This window comes from Lissotriton vulgaris, chromosome 1_1 (assembly GCF_964263255.1).
Source record: "Lissotriton vulgaris chromosome 1_1, aLisVul1.2, whole genome shotgun sequence".
In the NCBI taxonomy this organism is placed as follows: Eukaryota; Metazoa; Chordata; class Amphibia; order Caudata; family Salamandridae; genus Lissotriton; species Lissotriton vulgaris.
This window is the reverse complement of record NC_141685.1, coordinates 511,824,011-511,846,302: the sequence shown is the minus strand read 5'-3', so window position 1 is coordinate 511,846,302 and position 22,292 is coordinate 511,824,011. Positions and strand designations below refer to the sequence as shown.

General features: G+C 48.8%; 1 pseudogene; it reads left to right on the top strand.

The window, feature by feature from the left end:
• The window catches only part of LOC147747415 (uncharacterized), a 40,990-nt pseudogene extending 22,211 nt beyond the window's left edge, over positions 1 to 18,779 (top strand).
• The last annotated feature ends 3,513 nt before the right edge of the window (positions 18,780 to 22,292 follow it).

Below are 22,292 nucleotides of genomic sequence, written 5' to 3'. Positions count from 1 at the left end.
GTTTATATATATTTGGAAATGTATGGACGTTTATGTGGGTGGGTTTGTTTTCTGTATGCTTTATTACAGGTTTCGGTATTTCGCTGTTTATTTCCGGAGAAGGAAGCAGTTTTTTTTGGGAGAAAAGAGTGTATTACTTTGTAATGTAATATTTAAAACTCTCTCTCCTTTTTTCGTGCTTTCATGGAGCGATTTTTTATTTATTTTAATATTTTTCAGGTTTTTATGGGTATCCGTTTGGAATGTACTTGGAGAAGATAATGCGTTTTTTTTTTAAACAAAGTGTGTGTATGTTCATTTTTTGGAATAAAGTCTACACACTTTGTTTATTTCCATGTTCCTGGAGCGATTTTTATGTTATATAACTGTTTTTCGAGGTTTGAGGGTATCGCCTTGGATTGGGAGAAGAATATGCGATTTTATTTTTCACCACATGTGGGTATATCACTTTAAATATAAAAGGTACCACACTTCTTTTTTTGGGATTTCTTGGAGCGTTTTTTTCTATTTTTACTTGTTTTCGGGTTCTTGACTGTTTTGAAAATTGGATTTGTAATGGATTGCCAAGGGATTGGATGGATTATAAGTGGATGTATTACGACTTCTTCTGTGACATAAATTGTAAGTATTTTCAATTTATATTAGTTGGGTTGGGAAATGTAATTTTTATTTTTATTGTAATGTTTGATATTATAATAAATATTGCATATTTGTCTACACATTATTTTTTAAATGTTTATAAATATGTACTACAAATATGTAATATTTTTTATGATACCAAAATATCAACTTTAATAATAGCAAACTGTAGGTGCAGGGTTAAATGGCCAGATCTTCAGATGTCCACTAGTAAACTTGCCGAATTGTATGAGTCTGTTATTCCATTCATTGAAGACATGGGGAAATCCGGCCACCTAGGCAGGGCATCTGAAATACACATCCAACTGGTTGCCACACTCAAAGACATTCTGTATCCGGTGAGAAAGCCAAAACACCCTTGAACAATAATATTTAGATGGTATAACGCCTCCTGCAGGAAGGCCAAAAAGGCCCTTCTTATAGCAATAAAAACCAACAACAGGGAGGAAATTAGGGCCCATCGCATCATGTACAAAAAGGTAATTTGTGATGCCAAGAAGGAATGGGAGGCCTCTACGTGGGAGAAATTGGGATCCGCCCTTAGTGCCAATGACTTTAAATCATTCTGGTCCTTAGTCGCAACAAGACTTAGTGGGCATACCCCTGCACTTGCTCCGAATATTGCCCCTTCAATTTGGAAAAGCCATTTCTGTGATCTTTATGGCATCCCTGAGCCTGATGAAAAGCCTGTTACTGTCCTCGAACCTCAGCAGTCTGTAAGCATTAGTGGGGCTGAGCGGAGACGGTTAACCACAGTTCCCTTATGCCCCGCCCCAGCTGAATCTTTTACCCTGACTGAGGTAGAGACAGCTATAGGCAAATTGATTCCTAATTAAGCTCCAGGTTTGGACAAATTGCCAGGGGATTTGTTTAGGGCGCAACCGAAAATCTGGGCCCCCTATTTGGTTGTTCTGTTTAATGGTATTCTACAGAGAGATGACCTGCCACCTACCTGGTTAGGGGCTGAAATCGTGCCTATCTTAAAAAAGGGTTGTCCATTAACCCCTTCTAATTATAGGCCGATCAGCCTAATTGATACATCTCAAAAGTTGATGGGGAGGGTCATCCTTGATAGGATCTTAGGGTGGATTGAGGATAATGGGATATTGTCCATATTCCAGGCAGGCTTTAGGTCTGGCACCTCCACTCTAGACCAAATATTTTGCCTGCAGGTCCTATACTGGAAGAAAGCCAAGGTGGAGGGTGGCAGCCTCTACCTTGTGTTCGTGGACCTGCGGGCAGCTTTTGATCTAGTTCCATGAAAAGCATTGTGGAGAGTATTAGCAGACTTGGGCCTCCCGCCCTATTTGTTAGCCATTCTTTCTAGGCTTCATGAAAATAACTTTGCCCAGGTGAGGTGTGGCACGCACGGCAAACTCATAGATCAATTTCCTGTTCAAAAAGGAGTTTGTCAAGGGTGCGTATTGGCGCCAACGCTATTCAGCCGCTATATAAATGGCCTTGTGGAACACCTGAATGGTGTGGAAAATAATGATGCCCCTAAATTAGCCACAGGTAGAGTGCCCGCTCTGATGTTCGCAGACGACACCTTGTTGTTGTCTAGAACATCATCGGGCATTCAGAGAATACTTGATGGTTTTGTGGAGTTCTGCGACCTTCGGGGGCTGGAAATCAATTTAGGCAAAACTAAATTTATGATTTTTAACCCTCCTAAGCGTGTACGCCCAAATCCTGTTTTACATGGTACTCCCCTTGAAAGGGTTAAAACATTTGTTTATTTGGGTGTCTCGTTAACTGAGAATTTTGGCTGGAATATGCAGATCGCTAAATCCACACTCAAGTTATCCCAGCTAGCGGGGGGCATAAGCAAGGTTTCCAGGGCATCTACTTTCAGGCCGGCGACCCCAGCCCTAGAGATATATCGCCGTCAGGCTAGGCCGACAGCGACCTATGGGGCTGAACTTTAGGGGCACAAGCAGATAATGAATTTTAAAAGGGTGGAGCAGTCTTTCGTTAGATATTAAGGAGCCGATTTGGATCGCGGACGGAAACGTGTTCCGTCCACCAAAGAAGCGGCCAAGATACTCCGGACCGCTCCGCGTATAAACCTCCGTAGCAATTAGGATACAAATGGGACGAAAGTACGACCGCAGCGGACGGACCACAGCAAACTCCGTCCGTGGCGAACGGAGTACACCTGAGACCGCCGCAAGCGGACGGAACTGAAGAAACACCGCCTGCCGCGGACGAACATGACCGCGGGAACAGCCACATCTACTGCTATACCTGCGGAGGCTCCGTGTCCGCGATTAGGATAATGCCGCCAGTACCCCGGTACGCACCTCAATCCACAGCCGCAGCGGAAACAATGCAACGAGAAACGGTGCATCTCAGCAGAAGGCCAACACGAACAACATCCCTACCGTCAAACCAATGACAAAAAGTGTGACGGAAGTTAATAGCAAACACACAAAACAGGACAAACACCCACCTGAAACACCTACACCAATCACAAGCCACAATGACACCCCCCCAAGTACCTACTAATCCACACTAGTCAACACACCCACCTAGCACCTGACTGCCAACAACCATTGGGACACGACCACGACACAGACTATAAAATGACTTCCACCCACAACCACAATCCTTTGCATCACAGAATAGCTGCTAGCTAGAGGCCCAAGAAGACCGACAGCACACACCGATTGAACACATACAACCACCACCCAAACACACCCACCACACAAACACCCACCACACCATCCCTACACACCACACACCTGCACCTCTCAACTCACTCAACCCACACTTTGAGCACCACACACCATGGCACCCAAGAAAAACCCAAAATTCACGGAGACCGAGTTGAAGGTAATGGTGGATGAAATCATCCGTGTTGAACCCCACATATTCGGGGCACTAGTCCAGCAGACCACCGTGGCTCACAAAAATCACATGTGGGACAGGATCGTAAGTCAGGTGAATGCGTCAGGGACCGTGCCAAGGACAAAGCACGAGATCCAGCGGCGGTGGCATGACCTGAAAACCAGGGTCAAAGGCATCCGTGCCAAAAACCATCTACGAGCACAGCACACTGGCGGCGGAACACCCCCGGAGCCCGTACCCTACACTGATTGGGAGGAAAAGGTGCTGCGCATACTGCACCCAGAGAGCCTGGAAGGAATTGAGGAAGGAGAAGAGGCTGTTAAGTACAAACCAAGCACCACGAGCACAACAAGATGGTCTGCCTCACACAACTGAGAAGACACATCTCCCAGGCCCCAACTCATGCATGTGGTCCACATACTCACCAAAATGTAAACGACCCCCAACAGGCCCCCATGTCCACCGGGAGGGTGCTGGTGGTGGGAGGGGTGTGTGAGAGGTCACTACTACAACTCCCAACAGGCCCCCATGTCCACAGGGAGGGTGCTGGTGGTGGGAGGGATGTGTGAGAGGTCAATACTACAACTCCCAACAGGCCCCCATGTCCACCGGGAGGGTGCTGGTGGTTGGTGGGGTGTGTGAGAGGTCACTACTACAACTCCCAACAGGCCCCCATGTACTCATGGAGGGTGCTGGTGGTGGGAGGGGTGTGTGAGAGGTCACTACTACAACTCCCAACAGGCCCCCATATCCACAGGGAGGGTGCTGGTGGTGGGAGTGGTGTGTGAGAGGTCACTACTAGAACTCCCAACAGGCCCCCATGTCCACCGGGAGGGTGCTGGTGGTGGGTGGGGTGTGTGAGAGGTCACTACTACAACTCGCAACAGGCCCCCATGTCCAAAGGGAGGGTGCTGGTGGTGGGAGGGTGTGTGAGAGGTCACTACTACAACTCCCAACAGGCCCCCATGTCCACAGGGAGGGTGCTGGTGGTGGGTGGGGTGTGTGAGAGGTCACTACTACAACTCCCAACAGGCCCCCATGTCCACCGCGAGGGTGCTGGTGGTGGGTGGGGTGTGTGAGAGGTCACTACTACAACTCCCAACAGGCCCACATGTCCACAGGGAGGGTGCTGGTGGTGGGAGGGGTGTGTGAGAGGTCACTACTACAACTCCCAACAGGCCCCCATGTCCACAGGGAGGGTGCTGGTGGTGGGAGGGGTGTGTGAGAGGTCACTACTACAACTCCCAACAGGCCCCCATGTCCACAGGGAGGGTGCTGGTGGTGTGTGTTGAGAGGTGGGTGGGGTGTGTGAGAGGTCACTACTACAACTCCCAACAGGCCCTCATGTCCACAGGGAGGGTGCTGGTGGTGGGAGGGGTGTGTGAGAGGTCACTACTACAACTCCCAACAGGCCCTCATGTCCACCGGGAAGGTGCTGGTGGTAGGAGGGGTGTGTGAGAGGTCACTACTACAACTCCCAACAGGCCCCTATGTCCACAGGGAGGGTGCTGGTGGTGAGAGGGGTGTGTGAGAGGTCACTACTACAACTCCCAACAGGCCCCATGTCCACCGGGAGGGTGCTGGTGGTGGGTGGGGAGTGTGAGAGGTCACTACTACAACTCGCAACAGGCCCCCATGTCCACAGGGAGGGTGCTGGTGGTGGGAGGGGTGTGTGAGAGGTCACTACTACAACTCCCAACCGGCCCCCATGTCCACAGGGAGGTTGCTGGTGGTGGGTGGGATGTGTGAGAGGTCACTACCACAACTCCCAACAGGCCCCCATGTCCACAGGGAGGGTGCTGGTGGTGGGAGGGGTGTGAGAGAGGTCAATACTACAACTCCCAACAGGCCCCCATGTCCACAGGGAGGGTCTGGTGGTGGGAAGGGTGTGTGAGAGGTCACTACTACAACTCCCAACAGGCCCCCATGTCCACAGGGAGGGGGCTGGTGGTGGAAGGGGTGTGTGAGAGGTCACTCCTACAACTCCCAACAGGCCATCATGGGGTGTGTGCGACAGGACACTGAAATGTTATTATTTGAAATAAACATGTAATGTCCACAGTACTGATCAGCACAATCTTGTCCCTCAGATGATCTTAATTTGACTGGTGAAACCAGAACCGGCCGCAAGACTCGCATCACACACATCCAGGACTCTCTGGGGACGATGCCACAGCCAGCCCCGGTGCGGAGGATGGAGCGGGACCAAGCACACTGCCAGGGCCATCTGGCTCACTGGAAATCCCTGCCTCGACAACCGTCTCCTGTGTCACTCCTGCAACACTTGCCACAGTGAGCTGTAGAGCCAACACCACCACCTCCACCACCACCAGTACCACCACTCCTGCCTGTGCCACCCTGCCTAACCCACCACACGACGCAGGGCCATCGACATCCCAGCCAAGCAGGGAGAGTGGGCGTGAAAGGAGAGAGCCGAGGCCACATCCCCCAAGCAGGAGTACCACACACCATCGAGCTGGGGAAGGACACCCACCCCATCCTGGCGCTGAGTCACTGGAAGCCCTAGCCAGAGTCCAGGCATTCTACAAGCGGGGCCAGGAACAGGCTGATCGTGCCCACCAGGACTCGGTTGACAACACAAATATGTTGCGGTCCATTGACAGCCGCCTTGGCCAAATAGTGGACATCATGGGCCAGCAGACAAGACTGTGGAGGGAATAGTTAGCCCGCAACACCCCCCCCTCAACCAAGTGTCCAGACGCCATGGTCAGCAACACCACCGCCACTGCCACCTGTGCCCCTGGCCACGGATGTGGCCCCCGTGCAACCTGTCCCCCAAGCTGACTCCGTTCCGGCTCCAAGACGGAGGGGCCGTCCGAGGCTGGAAGTGGGTGAGAGCAGTGGGGATGCTCCATCCACACGCTCAAAGAGGGGCCGACAATGACTCTGACACTGCCTGAGCCAGCCATTCACCCTGAAAACTATCCTGTTCCACATAGCCAAGCATTGGCACAGGTCTGCTGGACTAGCCGGACATCACCCAATGTGGTGTCAGCACGGACATTTCATCTGCCATGACCTTCAACTCACACTCCCCCACCCCACACTTACTTGTAAATATTCACCAGCACCAATGCACAACCAGTAAATAAATTTCACTTACACACTCAATGATGTGTTGCCTCCATGTTAATTCACATGATTGTCACAGAAACAGACGTTACCAGGTGCAGGGATCCAAGTCGTACATAATCATGCCGCTGTGGGAGTGAGCTAGGGAAAATCAGAGACAGCAAACACACGTCAGGAAACTGAATGACACCCATCACAACACACTGCAGTGCAACATTCCACAAACCACACTCATCACTAAATCATTGGATGAGAGGACACACATCATGGAGACTTGCATGTCCAAAAAAATAAACACACACACACATGCAAACATCACATAGCAGAACACCCAGCTGATGCACACCACAGCCACACACCACCAGCAAACATACATAACGCAATGTCAACCGGCACAAGAGGTAGTCACTCACATTCAGGGGAAGTAGCGATCAATGAGCTGCCGCCTCTGGTCCACACCTTCCTCCTCACCACTATCCTCATCAGTCGACATCGGTGGGATGGGAGGCCGAGGAACTTGTTGGTCTTCAGGGTCCAAGAGCAGTTCAATGTTATTGCGCAAGGCCAGGTTGTGGAGCATGCAGCAGGCAATCACGATCCTGCATACTTTGCCTGGTGAGTAAGGCAGGGCCCCTCCGGTCTTATCCAGGCACCGAAACCTAGACTTCAGCAGTCCAAAAGTACATTCAACCACTCTACGTGTCCTTCTATGGGCATCATTGTATCGCATTTCACCCACTGTAGTTGGATTACGTATGGGACTGTTTGGGTACGCCGAGTCGCCTATGTAGGGGGATGAGAGACAGAAATATCACATCCAGAATTGGTGGGTACCCCATGCCACACAGACATCACAACTGTCCCCACAGCATACTCACCAACAAGCCACGCACGTTCTGGACGCAGATTTGCCATCAGTTGGGGGACAATGCTGCTCCGCATGATGTGGGAGTCATGTGCAGAGCCTGGAAATCTTGCACACACATGGGATATGATGTTGTCGGCCAGGCACACCACCTGCACGTTGAGGGAATGGAAGTGCTTCCGATTCCTATACACCTGCTCACGTGCCCGTGGTGGAATGAGACCGATATGTGTGCCATCAATGGAACCCACTATGTGTGGTATCTGGCCCAGTGCATAGAAGTCTGCTTTGACTGCTGCCAACTCTGCCGGCCGTGGGAAACGGATGTAGTCAACCTTGTACAGCATCATGGCTTTTAGAACATCCCGAAGTACCATACTGAAGATGGACTGTCCAACTGTGTACTGAAAGGTGCCAGTAGCAAAAAAGTGTAGTGCCGCCATCACCTTTGCTGTGGGTGTAATGGAACCTGGATAGGTTCATCGTGGCTGCAGGTGAGGAGACAATTGGTCTACAAGCTCCATCAATCTACGTCGATCCAGCCGGAATTTCCTGATCACCTCCTCGTCAACCATATCCTCCAGCACAGTGTATGGGCGATGGACATTTGGAGCCCTCCTGTGTGGGAGTAGATGTAATGGAAGTCAATTCACAAACAACGCATGGCTGTGCAACTCAATCACATGTCATCCAACTCTAGCAACAAGAAAAATTTTATGGACAATTGTCATATGTGTGACATCTCTGAATGTCAGTCACTACAACACAGAGTGCCGTATGAACAATGTGCAGCCACTAGCAACATGATGTGTGTCAACATGTGCAATGCAACTTAGTCTCATGTCAACATTTCTGCCAACAAGACATGTGTCATAACCCAAATGTGTAGAAGCCTCATCACAGACACACATGCACGTGCAAGCACACAAACCATAATGATACACACACTCCATGTCATCATGCACCAATGACAACACCAAAAATGGTGAGCATACGGACATTACATGCGTGGTGACACAACAGGCAACACACATACACTGAATGCATGTGTACCCCCACCATTGTTATTACTACACATTAACCACACACTGACAACAGATTCAGAATGTGGCGATACAGCCGTGATGTACTGTGTAGATGTGAAGAAGTAGAAACGTCTGTTGGGAAATACCAGACGTCAACACGTCGACATGCACATGTGTTGCACATTGTGTGCACATCGATGGGCATAGTATGAACACACATGAAATAGAGCATGACATATGAAGTTTCGCAATCACGCTCACAACACAAGTGCAGACTATACACCACGGTGCAGCGTCTGAAAATATACAATCATTGGCGCCGCCATGGCGGTGCACTACTTCCGCTATTTTCAAATGGGCATACGCGGGCAGCGTTCCCTCTCCCCATTGGCTGCATGTGCACGGATCGTCACGGTCACACATCGGCAACCGCATGTGCAAGCTTCCGGGACGGATGCTACTTTTGCAACAATGTTCCATCACTGGCGCCACCATGGCTGTGCACGTATTCCGCGGGGGAGGTGCAGGCCAACACATCCTTCTGATGATGTCAATGGACATGGCAGTTCATGACCCCCTTACAGTCACATTGCATCATCCACCATACACCGGCCGGCCCAGCCCGGCCCAGGACCGCCATGCCAGGCCCGATCCAGGACCAACGTGCCGCCCATGTCACCCACGGCCGGCACAGCCCCGTCCACAACCGCCGTGCCGGCCCGGTCAAGGACCAACGTGCCGGCCATGTCACCCACCGCCGTGCCAGGCGAGTGAACACCCGTCGGTGGGTGACATGCCTGGCACGGCGGTCCTGGACTGGGCCTGGCACGGCGGTTGTGGACGGGGCTGTGCCGGCCGTGGGTGACATGCCTTGCACGGCGGTCCTGGACCGGGCCTGGCACGGCGGTTGTGGACGGGGCTTTGCCGGCCGTGGGTGACATGGCGGTCCTGGACCGGGCCTGGCACGGCGGTTGTGGACGGGGCTGTGCCCGCCGTGGGTGACATGGCCGGCACATTGGTTCCGGACCGGGCCTGGCACGGCGGTCCTGGGCCGGGCTGGGCCGGCCGGTGTACGGTGGATGATGCAATGTAACTGTAAGGGGGGTCATGAACTGCCATGTCCATTGACATCATCAGAAGGATGTGTTGGCCTGCACCTCCCCCGCGGAATACGTGCACCGCCATGGTGGTGCCAGTGATGGAACATTGTTGCAAAAGTAGCATCCGTCCCGGAAGCTTGCACATGCGGTTGCCGATGTGTGACTGTGACGGTCCGTGCACATGCAGCCAATGGGGAGAGGGAACGCGGCCCGCGTATGCCCAATCAAAAGTAGCGGAAGCAGTGCACCACAACACCAGGGCCAGTCATTGGCCCTTTTACAAACACGCATCCAAGGGTGACCAATTGCTGCCGACGTATGCCACTGACATGGGCTCAGGGCCCTATATATGTGTGATTTCCAAAAGCACACATTCAACGCTGTGAACCAGTGCTGCATGTGACCATCACCTCGACCTCCTGCTGCTGAGCTGACCACCGACTGCTGTCTGTGACCACCACCTCGACCTCCTGCTGCTGAGCTGACCACCGACTGCTGCCTGTGACCATCACCTCGACCTCCTGCTGCTGAGCTGACCACCGACTGCTGCCTCTGACCATCACCTCGACCTCCTGGTGCTGAGCTGACCACTGACTGCTGCCTGTGACCATCACCTCGACCTCCTGCTGCTGAGCTGACCACTGACTGCTGCCTGTGACATTCACCTCAACCTGACTGCTGCCTGTGACCATCACCTCGACCTCCTGCTGCTGAGCTGACCACCGACTGCTGCTGTAGTGCCACAGTCCAGGACCTTGCCATGCAGAGAGTGCGAGAGATCCGGTCTCGTCCCTTCACCGCCGCAGAACTAGATGTTCTCGTGGGCGGTGTGCTCAGCCACTATGAACAGCTGTACGGTGCACCCGGACAGGTGGTAAGTGCAGTGGTGTACATGTTGTTGGCCCTGAGGTGGTCAGTGGCTCCTGTCTTCTGTCAGGCTGTGTTGTGCAGGGCATGGCTAGATATAGATGCGTCTATCTACGTAGTATGTGCATGTCATACTGTCCACTAACGTTATCCTCTTGTCTCCCATCATGGTAAGTGAAGCTGCACCTTCGCAAGGCCATGTGGAGGAGCATAGCACGTGATGTACGGGCAGTGGGGGTGTGCAATAGACGACACCCACACTGCCACAAACGCTGGGATGACATTTCCAGGCTGAGCAAGAATGTAGCGGAGATGACACTGGGGATGATTCCAAGAACGCCACGTCTGGCCCGACTTGCTGTGACGCATCCTGACCTGTCCGACATGCTGAGTGTGGATCAACAGCAAACTAGCGGTAAGCAGACTGTCTGTGTATGTTACTTGGGAGTGCAATGCATGTATTGGTGCTCAGACACAGTAGTGACTTCCGTGGTGCGTATGTGTCGCAGCAATGCCATGTTGGTGCCATTGGCGGAGTGTAATTTGACATCCAGGTCCGGCATGTTGACACGCCACTTGCTTAGTAGTTGAGTGTTGAAGCACATGCCGTTGAGGTCTGTGGCCCCATGGCAAGACATGTGTGCAGATCTACATGCTCTTGCCCTGTCCGCATGCTGTACATGTTTCATGGCCACCACCGGTTATTTCATGTGAGGATGACTGGTAGGGGTGGGCCGTGTGCAGGATGGTGGCTAGATGTTTTTTGTCAGCAATGGAATTAGGGATTTCTTGTCCTTCTGTACGTGAGTGTGCCCATGACTTACACCTCTTTTCTGTGCATTTCAGCTTTGGCAGAGGGCACTCAGCCTCAGCCACAGACGGCGGAGATGAGTGGTGGCAATGCATCCGGATCAGACTTCACGCACACGCAGACTGACACAGAAGAGGGCAGCCCCAGAGAGGGGGACAGGACCGTCCCTGAGGACTCGCATGTCGAGACACCATCGTCCTCATCTTCCGACAGTGTTGGTGAGTCAGCACTGTTGTGACTGGGAGTGGGCAATCAAGTTCTTCGGTCGGGACATAGCACACAGGGCCCACACTTCTGCCAACTGCACCATGTACTGTACGTGCACACAGGAGTAGGGGGAGCAGAGTGGCGTTCGGTACAGGCACCGCTGCCCCTGCCCCGGTGACCCAAAATGCACTTTGTGCTGAGGCTGTTGATCTGCTGCGACAGCTGTGTGTGGGGCAGACCAATATGATCAATGCATTCCAAGACCACGATAGGAAGTTAGGGCAGGTGGTGGCATTCATGGAAGGGATGCATGGCGATGTTGCTGGTCTACACAGGACAGTTCAGTCATTGGCAAGCAGTGTGCCGTCTGCCATTGTACAGTGGCATGGACAGGGTGCTACTTCTGTTCCCCCATCTACACCACTGGATGTCTCAGGGGGGAGTGAATATTCTGACCAGGACTCTAGTACAGGTTATTGCACTAGAAGCTGCCACAGACAGCACATCAGGGCACAGACACCATCCCCTAGGTCAGCAAAATCTGTTCACAAAGACAACGTCAGATACACTGGAGTTCACACACAGGATCCACAAGTAGTGTTGGGGGAAATGCCTTCACATGCTACACAGGGATCCCACACAAAAGGTACTCCCAAGGCAAGTGATACTCCCAAGTCCATGGACACTCCCTTGGACAAGGACAGTCCAAAGACAAAGACACCTTTAAAGAGCAGGGACACTCCCAGGGTCAGGGACACAACTAAGGAAGGGGCCACTCCCAAGGGCAGGGACAAGGACAGTCCAAAGACAAAGGCACCTCTAAAGAGCAGGGACACTCCCAAGGACAGGGACACAACTAAGGAAGGGGCCACTCCCAAGTGCAGGGACAAGGATAGTCCAAAGACAAAGGCACCTCTAAAGAGCAGGGACATTCCCAAGGACAGGGACACAAATAAGGAAGGGGCCACTCCCAAGGGCAGGGACAAGGACAGTCCAAAGACAAAGGCACATCAAAAGAGCAGGGACACTCCCAAGGACAGGGACACTACTCACTACTAAGGAAGGGGCCACTCCCAAGGGCAGGGACAAGGACAGTCCAAAGACAAAGGCACATCAAAAGAGCAGGGACACTCCCAACGACAGGGACACTACTAAGGAAAGGGCCACTCCCAAGGGCAGGGACAAGAACAGTCCAAAGACAAAAGGCACATCAAAATAGCAGGGACACTCCCAAGGACAGGCACACAACAGAGGAAGGGCCATCTCCCAAGGGCAGGGACACACACAGGGAGAAGGTGTATTCTGGAGACAGGTACACCACAGACGACAAGTCTGCTGCCAGGAACAGGGCACCGTCCAGGGAACAGGGAAAGTCCAGAGACAACACTCCTCCTACGGACAAGGCACATCCAAGGGACAAGGCTTCTCCCATAGACACTGGCGCAATCAAGGACAGGCATACATCACCCCTGGATGCACTGAGGCTGATGTTGTTGAAGGAATGGAAAACAGATGTCTCCGCGGCGGAGTACCCCCATATCTCCACTCCCATCCTGCCCGTCAGAAGCTGAGGAAGGAGTCCCCTGTTGTTGCATCCCCCATTACACATGATGCTGAGTCCAGGCGGCAGGCACACAGCAAATGACAAGCAGGGTCCAGCACGTCCCCAGAGAGCAGAGCCCCAGCAGCAGATGCTCCACCTTTGGTGGGTGATGTTTCATTGGAGTCAGCACCACTTGCCAGTCCTGTCATGTTCAGGGTGCCCTCACATATCCCAAAGAAACGTAGACACACACCATTGACACCCGACCACACCGATATGGCTCAAGTACAGCTTTCCCCAGCTCCCAGAGCCACCCTGCCACCTGGCCCATACAGCCCTGTGGCTCATCAATCCGGTGTTCTCAGTGGCACATCAGAGGTTCACTCTCAGTTGTCAGATAGTTGCACTGTGTCTGTTGTCTGCTGTCATGCATCATGTTGTGGCACTGTCTCAGTTGTGCCCTCTCATGTTTCTGGAGCTGGTAGTGTGTCTGGGTTGATGGCACATGTGTCGGTCACTAGAGCTGTGGCTGTGTGTCACACTCCTGGTTCTGGTGCTGGCAGTTTGTCTGGTTCTATGGCTCATGTGTCAGTCACTAGAGCTGTGGCTGTGTTGCACACTCCTATGTCTGGTGCTGGCAGTGTGCCTGGGTCTATGGCTCATGTGTCAGTCACTAGAGCTGTGGCTGTGTCGCACACTCCTATGTCTGGTGCTGGCAGTGTGTCTGGTTCTATGGCTCATGTGTCAGTCACTAGAGCTATGGCTGTGTCGCACACTCCTATGTCTGGTGGTGGCAGTGTGTCTGGATCTATGGCTCATGTGTCAGTCACTAGAGCTTTGGCTGTGTCGCACACTCCTATGTCTGGTGCTGGCAGTGTGTCTGGGTCTATGGCTCATGTGTCAGTCACTACATCTGTGGGTGTGTGTCACACTCCTGGTTCTGGTGCTGGCAGTGTGTCTGGGTCTGTGGCTCATGTGTCAGCCACTAGGGCTGTGGCTGTGTCTCACACTCCAGTTCCTGGTGCTACCAGTGTGTCAGGGGCAGGTACTTCAGGCAGTCCAAGTGCTCCGTGATGTGAGGTGTGTTTCCCTTCACTCACATCTATTTGGAGTTGGTGTGTATATTGTCCATGTAAAAGACTTTGGCATTGTTCTTGTCCTTGTGAGGGGTACCTTGCACTACGTACTTGTGCTGCCTCTGATGTACCTGTTCGATGCCATGGACTGTTGATGCACTTAGCCCCTCTCATGTGCTGCCTCTGATGTACCTGCTGTGTTGCCCACAATGCCCTGTTGCTGTTCTGATACTGCAGTCTGCCCTCTCATGTGCTGCCTCTGATGTACCAGCTGTGTTGCCCACAATGCCCTGTTGCTGTTCTGATACTGCAGTCTGCCCTCTCATGTGCTGCCTCTGATGTACCTGCTGTGCTGGCCACAACGCCCTGTTGCTGTTCTGATACTGCATTCTGCCCTCTCATGTGCTGCCTCTGATGTACCTGCTGTGTTGCCCACAATGCCCTGTTGCTGTTCTGATACTGCAGTCTGTTCTCTCATGTGCTGCCTCTGATGTACCTGTTCGATGCCATGGACTGTTGATGCACTTAGCCCCTCTCATGTGCTGCGTCTGATGTACCTGCTGTGTTGGCCACAATGCCCTGTTGCTGTTCTGATACTGCAGTCTGCCCTCTCATGTGCTGCCTCTGATGTACCTGCTGTGTTGGCCACAATGCCCAGTTGCTGTTCTGATACTGCAGTCTGCCCTCTCATGTGCTGCCTCTGATGTACCTGTTCGATGCCATGGACTGTTTATGCACTTAGCCCCTCTCATGTGCTGCCTCTGATGTACCTGCTGTGTTGCCCACAATGCCCTGTTGCTGTTCTGATACTGCAGTCTGCCCTCTCATGTGCTGCCTCTGATGTACCTGCTGTGTTGGCCACAATGCTCTGTTGCTGTTCTGATACTGCAGTCTGCCCTCTCATGTGCTGCCTCTGATGTACCTGTTCGATGCCATGGACTGTTGATGCACTTAGCCCCTCTCATGTGCTGCCTCTGATGTACCTGTTCGATGCCATGGACTGTTGATGCACTTAGGCCATCTCATGTGCTGCCTCTGATGTACCTGCTGTGTTGGCCACAATGCCCTGATGCTGTTCTGATACTGCAGTCTGCCCTCTCATGTGCTGCCTTTGATGTACCTGCTGTGTTGGCCACAATGCCCTGTTGCTGTTCTGATACTGCAGTCTGCCCTCTCATATGCTGCCTCTGATGTACCTGCTGTGTTGGCCACAATGCCCTGTTGCTGTTCTGATACTGCAGTCTGCCCTCTCACGTGCCGCCTCTGATGTACCTGTTCGCTGCCATGGACTGTTGATGCACTTAGCCCCTCTCATGTGCTGCCTCTAATGTACTTGCTGTGTTGCCCACAATGCCCTGTTGCTGTTCTGAAACTGCAGTCTGCCCTCTCATGTGCTGCCTCTGATGTACCTGTTCAATGCCATGGACTGTTGAGGCACTAAGCCCCTCTCATGTGCTGCCTCTGGTGTACCTGCTGTGTTGCCCATAATGCCCTGTTGCTGTTCTGATACTGCAGTCTGCCCTCTCATGTGCTGCCTCTGATGTACCTGCTGTGTTGACCACAATGCCCTGTTGCTGTTCTGATACTGCAGTCTGCCCTCTCATGTGCTGCCTCTGATGTACCTTTTCGATGCCATGGACTGTTGATGCACTTGGCCCCTCTCATGTGCTGCCTCTGATGTACCTGTTCGATGCCATGGACTGTTGTTGCACTTAGCCCCTCTCATGTGCTGCCTCTGATGTACCTGTTCGATACCCTGGACTGTTGATGCACTTAGCCCCTCTCATGTGCTGCCTCTGATGTACCTGTTCGATGCCATGGACTGTTGATGCACTTAGCCCCTCTCATGTGCTGCCTCTGATGTACCTGCTGTGTTGCCCACAATGCCCTGTTGCTGTTCTGATACTGCAGTCTGCCCTCTCATGTGCTGCCTCCGATGTACCTGCTGTGTTGGCCACAATGCCCTGTTGCTGTTCTGATACTGCAGCCTGCCCTCTCATGTGCTGCCTCTGATGTACCTGTTCGATGCCATGGACTGTTGATGCACTTAGCCCCTCTCATGTGCTACCTCTGATGTACCTGTTCGATGCCATGGACTGTTGATGCACTTAGGCCCTCTCATGTGCTGCCTCTGATGTACCTGTTCGATGCCATGGACTGTTGATGCACTTAGCCCCTCTCATGTGCTGCCTCTGATGTACCTGTTCGATGCCATGGACTGTTGATGCACTTAGCCCCTCTCATGTGCTGTCTCTGATGTACCTGCTGTGTTGCCCACAATGCCCTGTTGCTGTTCTGATACTGCCGTCTGCCCTCTCATGTGCTGCCTCTGATGTATCTGTTCTGGTGCCCACAATGCCCCGTTGCTGTTCTGATACTGCAGTCTGCCCTCTCATGTGCTGCCTCTGATGTACCTGCTGTGTTGGCCACAATGCCCTGTTGCTGTTCTGATACTGCAGTCTGCCCTCTCATGTGCTGCCTCTGATGTACCTGTTCGATGCCATGGACTGTTGATGCACTTAGCCCCTCTCATGTGCTGCCTCTGATGTACCTGCTGTGCTGGCCACAATGCCCTGTTGCTGTTCTGATACTGCAGTCTGCCCTCTCATGTGCTGCCTCTGATGTACCTGCTGTGTTGGCCACTATGCCCTGTTGCTGTTCTGATATTGCAGTCTGCCCTCTCATGTGCTGCCTCTGATGTACCTGTTCGATGCCATGGACTGTTGATGCACTTAGCCCCTCTCATGTGCTGCCTCTGATGTACCTGTTCGATGCCATGGACTGTTGATGCACTTAGCCCCTCTCATGTGCTGCCTCTGATGTACCTGTTCGATGCCATGGACTGTTGATGCACTTAGCCCCTCTCATGTGCTGCCTCTGATGTACCTGTTCGATGCCATGGACTGTTGATGCACTTAGCCCCTCTCATGTGCTGTCTCTGATGTACCTGCTGTGTTGCCCACAATGCCCTGTTGCTGTTCTGATACTGCCGTCTGCCCTCTCATGTGCTGCCTCTGATGTATCTGTTCTGGTGCCCACAATGCCCATGCTCAAGCATAAACTGTGATTATACCCCTATTATGGGTAATAAAGCAAGTCAATCATGTGTCGTGGTTTGTCGTAGTCATTCCTGCTTGTGTACTCCAGTTGTGTATTTGTATTTGCGACAAATCAGTGGTTTCTAAAACATAACACTCCCCTCCCAACGTCACGACCCTGGCAGGTACTCCCCTTCAGACAGCGAATGATTTGTAGCGTACCTGCGTCATCGTCGATAGTGGGCCATGACTTGCAGGTGGTGGATCGCGAAGAGTATCGAGAAAGCGTGTAGTGCTGGGTCCATGACAGTGAGCAACTCTTGGTGGGTATCTCTGCTATGTATGGTATCTTCGCTGTGGGGAATCCGCTGTGTTCAGGCAGGTTGTTTTCCCGCAGCGGTTTTATGTGTATTTTCCGCCATCTTGATTTGGGGGATGGTCGTAGACGTCAGTCTGTACGGTGGAGTCTCTGGATTGGTTACGTCTGCCTCGTGGTCGGGTGTAGTTGGGCGGCGGTGCGTGCTCTTCCGTCACGGACGGAATTTTGACACTTTGTCCTATCCTGATATGGCGGACGGAGTGACCGCGGCAGGAGGACACAGAAACGGCTTTTTCCGCATACTCCAGGGCTGCGGTCGCACTTCCGTCCGCCATCATAATGAGCCCCTTAGTAGGGTTACCACCTAGCATGCCATTGATCCCTCTTAGATTTGACCCTGGCATGCTGCCAATAGAGGAGATCACTAGTGCTAGACCAATTATGTACTGGAAGAGGTTGTGGTCAGTCCCTGAACTGGATGCGTACAGAGCGGAATTTTCTGAGATTTTGCCTCTTCTTAAAAACAAAAAGATCCCTTGGCTCCAGCATATTAGTGCTGTTAGTACCCGTTTAGGTTTTCCTGAACTGTGGGAAGCTCCTGAGATTTTCTGCCTCGGGATATCCAAGAATGAACTTCTTTCTCAGATACATATGTCAAACTATCAAATATTAATGAGCTCTGCATCACTGGGTAAGCTGACATCTGAATTCCTCCTAGTTAAACCAGGACCTAAAGTCGAGGAATTTATGGACTTAATCGAACCCCCAGTCGCCCGAAAGCTGTGACTACAGTTAAGGCATGGCACTCTTCCAGTTAGGTCTTTTACATCTAAATGGTCAAATCCTAACAATGAAGTTTGTCCAGCTTGCAGCTTTAAAACTGAGAATGTAACCCATGTATTGTTTTTCTGCCCTGCCTATTCTGCAATTAGAAAACGCTGGCTAACACCCATTTGCAAGAACTTGGGACTTTTGCACTTTACACAGGCTTGTAGGATACTGACATATGATACATATCCACCCATTGTGTTTGCAGTCTCTCGTTATTTATTTAACATGTGGCGCAGGATATATACCTTTTTAACTTGATTGTTGTATACACAATTCTGCTTAATGTCTTGTATCATGATAACTCTTAGTTTAATTCTCTTTTTAACATTTTATGATGTTTATTGTTTTACTGTTTGTGCTGATGTATTTTATATGCACTTTTTATGGTCTTTCGACCGAAATAAAAGTTATCAAGCATAATTATTTTCTGGGGAAAATAATTATTAATTTCATGTTTTATTACATTTAGCATTTCTGTATATGTGTTTTGTTGTTTGTTAGGTAACAAACAGTAAATAAATGGTATATTGTAATTATGGTACAATCCATGTATGCTATACAGTTGGTAGAATGGTTTAGGACATGGTTTAAAAGTCCCATCCATCATCCAGTGTTCGCATTGTTGTAGTTTCCTTAAATTAGTTGCAGTATCAAACATAATAATTCTGTTTGTAGGGCCTTCGTTGTCAAATAGCATGAATTTATCCTTATTATGTGTGATGCTCATTTCTGGGGATATTACAATTTCCTCGAATGTTGTAGGGTTAGGTTCAGTTGTAGTAGTGAGTCTTTTTTGGCGTGCAATTGTGCTTTTTAGGGAGTCAATTGATGGCAGTTGACCTGAAGCATGGCTAGGAACTTTTAAAAGTTCTTCTTTTAGGATCTGTGATTTTGGTTTGTTAGTTCCTGTACTTGTTTCTTTGATACTTTCCAAAGCACCCCTGATCTCTATTTCTGTGACATTAGGGGGGTGATTGTGTTCTCTAGTAAATAATACCTACCAGAGCATTTATTTGAATAATATTTAGTACATTTCCAAAATACTTTCGTTCCTGTTTGTCTTTCCTGATTATAAACATACCCCATATAGCATAGCAAAAGTTTATTTTTCTGTGACATTACAAATTCAGCACCTTCAGTCATTTTTCTATTACTTGTGCTAGGAAAAATTAGAAAGAAACATATTTTAATGTAAAATATAGTTCTACATGTGTTTTAGACATTTATATTTCACAGTTTATACATACAGTTATCTTTTCTTGTTTAGAGAAATGCAGAAAAGGTGTTTTCAAAATATTTCTTGTACGTTCTTTTGTTTCTGTTGGTAGGAAGAGCAAGAATGTTATAAATTATTCTTTTATAATATTTGTTGCTTTTTCTAGGGGAAAGCTGTTTAGTAGGTAGCATTTTAGGGCCTTTTAGGAAGTTAACAGATATACTTACTTGTTAGAATTGTGTAGTCTTTGCCTTAGGTGGAGTATAATTAGGATGTATTCTGAATATCTGTGAAGAAGATAGAATAAAAAAAATTCTATTAGAAAAAGGCTTAAACATTTTAGGGCCTTTTAGGAAGCCAATAGATATACTTACTTGTTTGAATTGTGTAGTCTTTGCCTTAGGTGGAGTACAATTAGGACGTATTCAGAATATCTGCGAAAAATATAGAATACAAAAAAATATATTAGAGAAAAGCTTTAGCATTTTAGGGCCTTTTAGGAAGCCAACAGATATACTTACATTTTTAAATAGTGTAGTTTTTTCCTTTGGTGGAGTAGATTTAGGATGTATTGTGAATATCTGTAAAGAAAATAGAATAAAGAAGAAAAGGCTATTACAAAAGATTTGTAAAGAAATGCATTTGGTGTGTTAGAAAACATTTATATATACTTACAATCAGTTTGTAGTGGCTAAGAATTAGTAACAGGTTATTTGATGTGTTTTAGAAATGTCTGTAGAAGAAATGGTAAAGTTGAAAAATAAATGTTATTTAAACTGTTAAGAGATATAGTTACATTTCTAGCTTAGTACTTGTTTTTTATAAAAATTAGCTATAACTTACTTGAATTATTTATGTAGCAATCTTGTTTTCTGAAGTAGATTTCTCAGGAATAACGTTGTCAAAGTGTAGCCTTCTTTTTTCTATAGAGTTAGCAGCAGGAATTAGCTGTAGGAATGTACTCCTTTTAATGTGTGTATTCCATTTGTTCATCCATTTGATTGGCTGTTTTAAGAAAGGGAGCATTTCATTGGCTAGTTTGAATTTTTTTACATTTAATTGCTTGGTTTGTTGTTGTGAAAATGCAAATCTGAGAAGAATTCTGCATTGAAGCTCGTTAGTATTTTATTATATTTTAAAAATATGTAATAATAATGTGATAATATATGTTGAAAGAATAGTGTTTATTGATATATGTGCTGCAATGTTTTGATGATATGTGGCAGAAATGGTAGAACATTTTCATGTGTTTTCCAAAATGTTTATATTTAATTTTATATGTATTGTGGAATGTATAAAGTACAAAAAATCTAGAATTATATATAAATTAAAATATTAAATGTATTAATTCTATTGTCGATAATCATATATTTTCGATATTTTGGCTATCTATATATTTGCTGTCGATATTTTTGTAGTGTTATATATATTTTTTCCTAAAACGATATTTGTGTAGTCTATATATTTGCTATCTATATTAGTGTTGTCGATAATTTAAATAGTCAATATTTTGTCCTCGATATTTTTGTAGTTTCCTAAATCAATATAGGAACTCGATATAATTGCTGTCGATATTTTTTCGCCGATATTTTAGCAACTCGATATTGTGACCGTCGATATTATGTCATTGATCCCTTATATAGGCATAGAAATCATAACCATATTTAGACTTAGCCTAGGCAGTCCAAATACGGCATGGCTACTTCCACTAGTTCCGAGAATCCACAACGATTTCTTGGAAAAACCCGCCTTCAGCAGTCAGGGACTTCCCCTTGCTTGAATATTGATTTATCCAAGAACTCAAGGAGTTTTTAAAGAAGACTTTGATGACGTTATTATGTCCAACCTTACGTCGAACTCGGCACCTTCAAGGTATAAATATGCCCACATTTGCCCAGGCAAACACACAGTGGTTTGGAGCTGTTCGACTATGTACTTGCCCGACGCCCTGCTACAGCAAGTGCCTAAGGAAGCCAAACCTCCAGCTGACGCACTGAGAGAGATGCTGTCTTTTCTCTTGCCGAGAAATCCAGCTCCAGTGTTTCCAGGCTATCCTTGCTGGTTTCTGGGAAATCGAGTACTGAGAGAGAGATACAAGACCTCCTTCATTCTAAACCAAGGTACGGAGTTGATTAGACCCATAGAGAATTCTTGGAATAGATTCTTGGCAAAATAATACTAAACTTAAGCTACACCTCACTTACTTCTTCCCTCGTTCTAGACCTAGGTTAGGTACACCGGGGTAGGCGTATTTTAGAAGCACCAGTTGAGTACTTTTAGTCATTATTTATTAATGTATGTATTTTATGTTTTTTATATCGCTTAGAAACCATACCATGCTTTTACAGTATTATTTTATAATACTCTTCGTACTGTACGCATTGTACTTTGCAACCAGTATTACGATTGTAGCACTTCATTTCTCCTGCATGAGACACAAGACTGTTCAATAAATACTTTTTATTTAAAACGGCTTTCTCTCTATTTCTCTGCACCTCTGGTGTAACGAAGCATGCACGATTGACTGAGTGAAATAGTTGTCTATTGTTTCCCCCGACTCTAGAGATACATTTCTTATCTTGGGGAAACAAAGTTGTCATGTTTATGTGGTTGTCAGAAACTACTCCCTTATTGTGAATTCGAGAAAGTTTCTAGTGACCTCTGAGCTAGCTGGTACTCACAATTAAGTCTAACATATTCGATAGAGACCTTAGTCAACCTCAGTCCTATGCCTAAAATCTTTAAAAAAACTCTTAAAAAAGATTAGACACAACGGGGCCCCAGGTCTTAACGGCCTGCCTGGTTCCCTTTT